This window comes from Myodes glareolus, chromosome 11 (assembly GCF_982192425.1).
Source record: "Myodes glareolus chromosome 11, mMyoGla1.1, whole genome shotgun sequence".
In the NCBI taxonomy this organism is placed as follows: Eukaryota; Metazoa; Chordata; class Mammalia; order Rodentia; family Cricetidae; genus Myodes; species Myodes glareolus.
Window position 1 is genome coordinate 27,360,084 of NC_142036.1, and position 8,804 is coordinate 27,368,887.

Sequence of the window (8,804 nt, forward strand, 5' to 3'; positions counted from 1 at the left end):
AGTGGTTTAGACAGACATTTGCATACACAGGCGAGCACATTCCTTGACTAAAGCCCATTATATAGCCCCACTTATCCCTGGAGGCGATAAACAGTGACAGATGCAGAACTGGGTTCGTCAAGGGTTCTCAGTGTGTGCACCTATATACAGACCAAGAAGAAAAGACACACTCGTTAGGGATAATGACTGCCCTTCCACTCCACTTACCTCTTATGAATTATTTCAGCACTCGACTCGAAATCAAGAAAAGCATATCATATTTCCTAACTCAGGCTATCAGTAAGTACCAGGAGAGCTAATATTCATGGTGACTATGCCGATGTGCTGGGGCCAAGGAGCTGCTCTGCTGCAGTAATAGAAGCAAAAGATTCTATTTGCTCTCCCACACCTGTTAAAGACATTTCATCCATCTATCCATCCATCCAGTCAGTCAGTCAGTAAAGAATTTGTTTGTTTGTTTGTTTGGTGGGGGAAGTGAATGGCAGTGTGGTGTATGTACCTGTGTGTATCCGAGTGTGATCACCCAAGAGGACCATCAGGGGTCTTCCTCTAAAATCCCCCTATCTCATTCCCTTGAGAAGGGGGTTTCTTGCTGAACCTGGAGCAAGACTGGAAGCTAGTGAACCCCGGCTATCCTCCTGATTCTGTCTACCACAACACTGGGTTTACAGACACATACGCCATTTCTGACTTTTTACAGGAGTGCTTGAAATCTGAACTTGGGTATTGTAAGCAAGGGCTCTTATCTTCTGAGCCATCTCTCCAGCCCTCGGCCAACATTTTAAAGCTCCATCCATGCCTATGTTTTGAATATCAACAGTGGGGTTTAGTGTGAAGTATAATCTTATCCTCCAGTGGCTCACAAGTAGCTGAGACGTTGGACGTTTTTTTTCAAGACGGTTTTTATGTGTAGCCCTAGCTGTCCTGGAACTTACTTTGCAGACCAGGCTGGCCTTGAACTCACATATTTATGCCTGCCTTTGCCTCCTGATTGCTGAGGCTAAAGATGTGTGCCACCAACCCCCACTAAAAACTTGAACTTCTCAATGATGCTTTAACAAAAAAAAAAAAAGAAAAAAAAAAAAAGAAAAATCTCATTTGCATTGCATTGATCTCCATCTCTTCTCAGTTCTAAGGGACAGTGGAAACTCTGAAGCCAAAATGTGCAGGCCTTAAATACCAGTTGGGCCATGCCAAGTGTCAACCCTTGGCAAGTTATCTTTGACTAGAAGAAGCCCCAAGTTTCTTGTCAAGTTAAAATCCCAAACGAACCCACCTCATGTCACTGTCGTGAATAGTAAATAGTTTGTGAAGGGCCTGGATTAAACCCTCCAGATGTGAAGGGCTCCATCGGTTTTTATTTTTCTTGTCATAAATGCCTAATTGTTAAGCTTAGGGATCGTGTTTTTCCATGCTGACATGGGCAGGGAAACACTCTCAGTGATAGAGATTCGCAGGTAGATATAGTCTACCAGGTTGGTAGGAGCTGAATATAGAGATAAACTATAAGCAAACTGATACTCTGCAGTCTACAGTCCAACTGTAGGAAGTCTACCAGCTTCCTACGGTCACATAGCACAGTTTCACTCATAGGCTGGACCAGGATGCATCTGTTACTCGCAGTTCATGTGGATTAGGGATCAGAGTGTGATTTAGCTATGGCCTGTGCCTTGGGTTGCTCACAGGCTACAATTGTAGCATTTTGGATATGGTAGCCAAAGAGACTACATCACCTATTTTTGTTTCCTATTCTGGTTCTCCTATCCCCTTAGCCAAGTTTGCCTAGCTTGCATGGTAAACTATAGGAACACAAAAACTCTATTTAAAGTCTGTCTCAGGGGCCCCACCCACAACAGATAATGCCATATGTCACTAGGAATCTGACTTTAAAGAAGAAATTCAAGATTTTGCTTATTTGCTAACAAAGAGGTAATAGGATCCATCCCTGGTAGTTGGTGGAATTTTGTAGCTTTTTAAAAAAAATTATTAGAAGTATGTCTTATCTTTATTTTATATAAAAGTTTTACATAATAACCTAATTTTCCTAAATATAAAAACATATATGGCAATATTTGATTAGTACTATAAGATAAAACATCAGCAAAGGAGTCTTTGCACACGCCACTGGCATTCTTTATCTGTCTCATTAGTTACTAGAACTTCCATGCTTCGAAGGCTGAATTAGTAGAGACTGGAGAGATGGCTCAACAGTTAAGAGCACTCACTGCTCTTGAAGAGAACAGGAGTTCAGTCCCCAGCACCCATATCAGGGTGCCCACAACGGCCTGTAACTCCAGTTCCAGGGGATGTGATGTCCTCTTCTGGCCTCTGTGGGCACTGCATGCATGTAGTCCATGTACCTTCCTTCAAGCATTCATACATGCGCATACATATAAAGAATAAATGCATTTTAAGAATGTCTTAGGGTACAAATGGAACGGGACACTGGCCTTTGAGGATACAAAGACTGTCACTGAGCAGAGGTACAGGCCCAGAGCATCACATATCCTGCATCAAGGTCTGTCATCTCCCAGCTAGCTAGACACCCTCACCTGGTCACTGCTGTCACTCACAGGGAACGCTAGGGCAAGCAATGAGAATGCATCTCAGGCTGGGCACTGAAATCAGTTAGCTTGCTATTTTGGTGCAAACTGAAAATGGGTTGCTTCCAGATCGCGACCCCCTGGTAGGTAATCACCGAGACCAACGAAAGGAAATCATTTCAACAGAGCTTCAGGCTTGGCCCAACCACCCACTTTGTGTGCAGAAGGGAGCGATCCAGGTAAGACAATGGAGAGACTCGGGGGTAGGGGTAGGTGACTGCACGGGTCTGTCCTGGGACCAGAAGGAAGATGGAGAAACGAGATGCATATGGGGAAATACCCATAGGAGTGAGCACAAGGGAAGTGGTAGACACCGCATGGTAATCCCTGCCCAAGAGTGTTCATCACACAAAGATGCTCAGTAATTGGTAGGATGGCTCTGCTGAGAAGGGCTGGCTTCCTCAGTGACTCCGCACACGACCCAGCAGTAGCAGCTACAGTGATAGAAATGGAGACAGTGCCTAAACACACAACATGAGCTTCTTCTTGCCACACCGATTCAGATACTATCCTGCTGAATACCAGTACCCAAACTACTAACAGAAGCTACCTCTAATCTGTAGTGTAGTGCCATACCTTGATGAAAAACAAACAGAAACTTAGTAGCGGGTTGATTATATACGACCCCATTCACTCCAGAAAGGGGTGCATTTTTCTGACTGGACTGAACCAACTCTACATTTAGATAGACCTTTTCTCCTCCAGCATCTTGATTAGGTCCCTGATAACAGGCCTCAGCGTTTCTAACAGATATAGGATCTTGTCACTTTTAGCCCATTTTTGCTGAGTTATGAGTGGCATGAGAATTTGCGATTCCCTGGTCATACAATATACCATACGACTTGGCAGCTTCTAGACTAATAGATCGTGGCCACAATCTATTACCATGTATGGAGGTACAGATGCCAAGTTAGAAATGACACACAATGACAGTGGGCATATGGAAAAGTTTGGAGTCATAGCTGAGCTGGAGAAAGCCTATAATCCTCTGAGGAGAACTTAGTGGGACATTCTAATAAGAATTTGGAAGATCAGAATGCTGAGATCAATGCAGATAGCATAAGCCTGGCCCATGAGGTTTCAGAGGGAAACAAGGACTCTTTGGGAACTGAACTAGAGGTGACTTATTTTACATTCTGGCAAAGAACCCAGCTGCACTCTACCTGTGACCTGAAAACTTGAAAGGAACTGAATTCAAAGGCAGTGAAAGAAGAAAATGTGAGACAGCCTAGCATCAGGCTGTGGCATGGCTACTGGTCACAGCATTTATCCATATTTTCAAGGGCAGAGAGCAGCCAAATAGGTCAGATATAAAATGCCATTTGGTGAGGAAGGGAGTATGAATAGGTTTAAAGGTACAGTCAAGGAGTCCTCAGAGGAAGTAAACATAATTGTTTAAGAGAAACCCTCAGGGTATAAGATAATAGAGAGAAGACACTAAGGACAGGACCCCATAGAAAGTGCCAACCTTAGGCAAAGCAGACTTATTTGAAAAGAAGGAATGTGGAATGAGAATGTACCAATGTGGCTTCCCGCTTGAAATAATTGCCTAAGGAGACATTTTCCAAGATCAACTTCCAAGGTGCTGTAGGCAACTTTAACTGTGGTAGAAGGGGGCTAAGCTACAGTTACTGGGGTCTAGAGGCTTGTACCAAGGTTCTAGACGGCTGTTACGGCCAAGTAATACATTTCAGGCCTGGATCTTCTACAAAGAAACCTCTAGAGACCACTGCATAAGTTGTGAAGGTGAAGTTTAAGTTGCAATGGAGAACCTAACATGCTCAAGATGTCAGGACAGTCGGATGTCTGCCCAGAAAGGTTGCAGGCATGGAGTGTAACTGGCCTGAGAGAGGTTGTATGTGATGCAGACAGTACAACTGGAGGGATGGGCTGGTCAGACTCATTAGACCCCAGATAATGCTGCCAAGAGTCCCAGATGCTGGACATGGAGCTGCAGGATTTGATGTTTTCTTTGTTGGTTTTCAGTCTTGCTTTTGGCCGACCTTTACTTACGGTGCCCTCCTTCCTTCCTTCTGGAATGTGAATGTTTATGCTCTGTCATTCTGTGTCAAAAGAATGGAACTTTTAAAAAAGTTTTTTTTTCATTTTTATTTTGTAGGATCTCATAGTTAAGATTGTTTTGTGTCTAAGAAGAGACTCTGGCTTTTTTTTTTAAGGGTCTCACTATGTAACCCTGGCTAGCCTGAAAATTACGATGTAGACTAGGCTGGCCTGACCTAGAACTCATACAGATTTACTACCTGTCTTCGCCTCCAAAGTATAGGTATTAAAGGAGGATCTCCACTCTAGACCAAGAGGATGAAACTGTTAAGACTATAGAGACTGTGACGGTGGAATTACTGTATTTAGAATTTTGAGATGGTCATGAGCCTACAGGAGCTAGGGATGGGATATTATGGGCTATATTATCAATGTGTTTGGGTGTTGACAGGGTTGTAATTGTGATATTTAATCTTCATTGTCAGCCTGATTGTATTTAGACTCATCTCGTAGACACATCTCTGGGCTTGTCTGCAAGTGTACTTCCAGGGAGATTTAACTGAGCAAAACACATCCCGAATGTACGTGGCACCATCACATGGCCTAGAATCTCAGATAGAATCTCAGGAGGAAGGTGAGCATCTCTCTCTGCTCTCTGACTGCAAAGGCAATGTGGCTGCTGCTGCAGGCTCCCACTGCTCTGCCTTCCCCACCATGACCTGTCAAATCCCAAGTCTCAGGAAACCCTTCCTCCTTTATGTAAACAGAGGGTGGAGCTTTCATGTCCTGAACTAACTTCAAACTGTTTGGTCCATAGTTCAGGTTTATTACTAACTAGCTCTTACACTTAAATTAACCCATTTCTACTCATCTATGTATTGCCACATGGCCATGACTTTTACCACTGTGCTGGCATGTGTCTTGGGCAGCTACCTGAACCTCTCTCAACTCCATCCTTCCTCATCTGAGTCCTCTGTTTTATTGTTCCACCAAACCCTATCCTTCCTGCCTGGCTATTGGTCAAATAGCTTTATTATTAACCAATGGAAACAACACATAACTAATATGGTAGTTACAGACTAGGTGGTAGACTAGAGTGATGGTAGTTATCAGTTATTGCTTTGGTAGTAATAACTAATATGGTAGTTATAGACTAGGTGGTAGACTAGAGAGATGGTAGATATTGGTTATTGCTTTGGACTAGCTGTCGCATCAATGGCTATGGTTTATCTCACAAGATCTGTCACCAGTTAGAAACTTGAAGAAGTGGTGGCAATGTGGAGTGGACTTACCACAAGAAGAAGCATGTGGGGTGGGGGTAGATTGTAATGAGTGCTGTTGGTAGTCTGTCCCCATACTGCCAAGTGCCCCACCTCACCCTGCATGCTTTACTTTTCATGGCTCAGACTTCCAACTTCCGATAGAGAACTTCCTTTCTTTCTTTTATGAGAGTCACTTCATCCTGGCCCAGCCACGATCCCAAGATATCTATGCTCCCAACCTTCTCCAGGTAGGATGCAGCCAAAGAGCTTCAGGGATGGAGGTGGGGTTGGGGGTGGTAGAACTAACAGTGTCTGTGCACCAAGGGATACCCTTGCTGTGAAATTTATGCTTTGGATCAAGCTGCGGCTAGATCTTCACCTTAATAAATAGCTTGCACACACACATCCATGGCGACCCAACAGTCAGGTCCCTAGCAAAAAAAATAAATAAATAAAAATGAACGAATGAATGACTAAACAAACTTCGCGGACAGACATGGTTTGGTAGAAAACATTTTTTATATCCCACATAGTGTCTACCTCAGCATGGGATAACTACAGCAAGTCAGTGTTGGGTTTCAATTTTCTTTCTTTCCTAAGAAGTCAGATTTTCTTCTGGTTCTAGTAGTATTTTACAGACAGGGACATCTGCAAATTATCAGTGATACATCACAGTGTAAACCGCTTGTCCAAAGGTATTTTGGACCGTTCTGATTTCAAGTTCTCAATCCCCTTGTCAGACTTTGTTCCAGGCAGCATGTCCCAGTTGGTGTGAGGTATGCACGCATGGACAGCGGAGGAAATGGGGTCTAGCCAAGAAGCAGCCTGCGGAGGAAATCTGAGCAGTATAAAAAGGCAGAGACCTTGATGTGAAGCAAGACTGAACCTCTTGAGTATCCTTGCTCGTCCCACACAGCTGTTGGACCGTTGCAACCTTTATGTTAAAATGAGTTAACTAGCCTCTATATCACAGGATTTCCCCTGCCTCCTTTGGCTTTTCAAGACAGGGTTTCTCTGTGTAACATCCTTAACTGTGCTAGAACTAGCTCTTGTAGGCCAGGCTGGTTTTGAACTCACAGAGATCCGCCTCTCTCTCTGCCTCTCTGGTGCTGAGATTAAAGGAGTGCACCACCACCGCCCGCTCTATATCACAGGACTTTAAAACCTGAGAAGATGTATAGAAAGTGCTTTGCAAGGCTCCTGGTTGATGTCAAGACATGGATCCTTCTAGACCGGAAAGAACAGTGGGTTAAGGAGCCTGCCAGGGACTTTAAGGGACTTCTAGATCAAGCGAGGACAGGGGAGGAAGGAGGCTATTGAAACAATGGCGAAGTGTTTCCTCCCTGGGCACCGGCCACAATGCTCACGGGTCAAGGGGAGGTTGGACCTCACGTAGGCCGCGAGCGGGGTACCCCCGAATGAGAGAAGGAGCCCTGAGACCCTGGGCCACCACGTGGCCGCCCAGCCTTCCCCCAACCTCTTCTCTCCGCCAGGCTGAAGTAGGTGAAGGGTGGAAGCCCGGAGACCGCACCGCGGAGGCGGACGCCCGCTGCCGGTCTCCTAGCAACTCCAGCCCCGCCCCGCCCGGCCTGGAGCGCCGGCGCCTGGAAGCGGACCGGCAGGCCGCGGTTGCCATGGCAGCGCAGCCGCCGCGCCTGATGCTGGCGGCGTCTACGGGAAGCGCGGGCCCTGAGCCCCGCGTGGGCGGTCCGGTGGCGTCCCCAGCTCGCCTTGACCGGTGCAGCCACCGAATAGCCCTCGGGCATAGCCGGATCTTGCTAGTCTTGGCCCCTTCTTGTGTCCTCGCCGACGGGGGCGGGTCATGGCTTGGAGACTTTCCAGTTCGTGGGGACCGAGTTGGTCGTCCCGGCAAGGTCTGAACTAGGCAGACATGTGCACGCGCGCTCTCTCACACGCACACACCAGAGGCCTGAAGTCGTGCTTCTTTTCCGCCTAAATCTAAGAAAGAGGATATGCTTCCAAACGGAGAGGCTGTCTTCTAAAACAACGTTGAGACCGATGCTGCATTTCTTAAAGGCCGTTTTAAATCGAAAATGTTCGTGTCTGGAAGGGCGTGCTGGATTCTGAATCCGAATTGGCAATCTACAGTGGGCTTCACCTAGAGGATCCGGTTGTAGGGCTTTAAATTTAATACGTTTACACCATCCCCACCCCCTGTTAGGGCAGTGGTCTCATTAGGAGAGAAGAAACCTCTCGCCGATACAAAGCTCATTCTCTGGCGTGAGAGTATTTTTAACTGAGGCGGAGTCTGTCACGTGTTTGTGATTTTAATCAAATTGACAAGAGCTCTGAACAGGGAAAGCTTGCTGTCTAATTCGAAGACAACATTAGGGACATAGCGAAGCACACTCTCTGGTCTTGTTTGAATCAGAGTTTTTCACGTCTAATGTTCTGCATATATTTTCCTCGATCCACTGCAACTGGAAAATTTAAATCAAACCCTATTTCTTATATTCATTTTTATGGTAAATGTCTCTGGGCTGAGATTATGCATATTCTCGATCAACAAGAAACCGGAGCGGCAATCACCATGAATTGAGCACCTTGCTGATTGAGCAGCACTTGAACCTGGAGGCATGAACAGCCATAATCTGAGTGAAAATCCTTCGCAGTGGATTTCAAAAGCGTATTTACAGCTAACCTTTTCCACTCCAAAGGATCGTTCAGTTGCTACCTTCTTATCCTTCGCTTTGTCAGAGTGATCTCTTTTAAAAACTTCTTCCATACACTTGTTAGTTTGTGGTTGGAGAGATGACCATGTAAAGGTATTTCTAGGGAGGCAGATGAAAGGACTCAACTGGTCAAGACAGCTGGCTGAGCAAGTCTGACAGCTTAGTAGGACCCCAGGAACCGTGTGAATGTGAGAGGAGTACATCCTGGCACACAGTGCCCACACACAATGGTGAAGCCGGCTGAC

The 8,804-nt window shown here is 45.7% G+C and overlaps 1 long non-coding RNA gene across 3 annotated transcripts; it reads left to right on the top strand.

Moving 5' to 3' along the window:
- Positions 1-2,669: 2,669 nt before the first annotated feature.
- Positions 2,670-7,445, top strand: LOC125410072 (uncharacterized). Of its 3 annotated transcripts, XR_015004358.2 has the most exons (4): positions 2,671-2,782; positions 5,090-5,238; positions 6,607-6,759; positions 6,907-7,445. It is a non-coding gene; the product is annotated as an uncharacterized LOC125410072 (long non-coding RNA). The 3 variants fall into 3 exon arrangements; XR_015004357.2 differs by having other exon boundaries at positions 2,670-2,782; positions 5,105-5,238; positions 6,607-7,445; XR_007234968.3 differs by having other exon boundaries at positions 6,607-7,445.
- Positions 7,446-8,804: the final 1,359 nt, after the last annotated feature.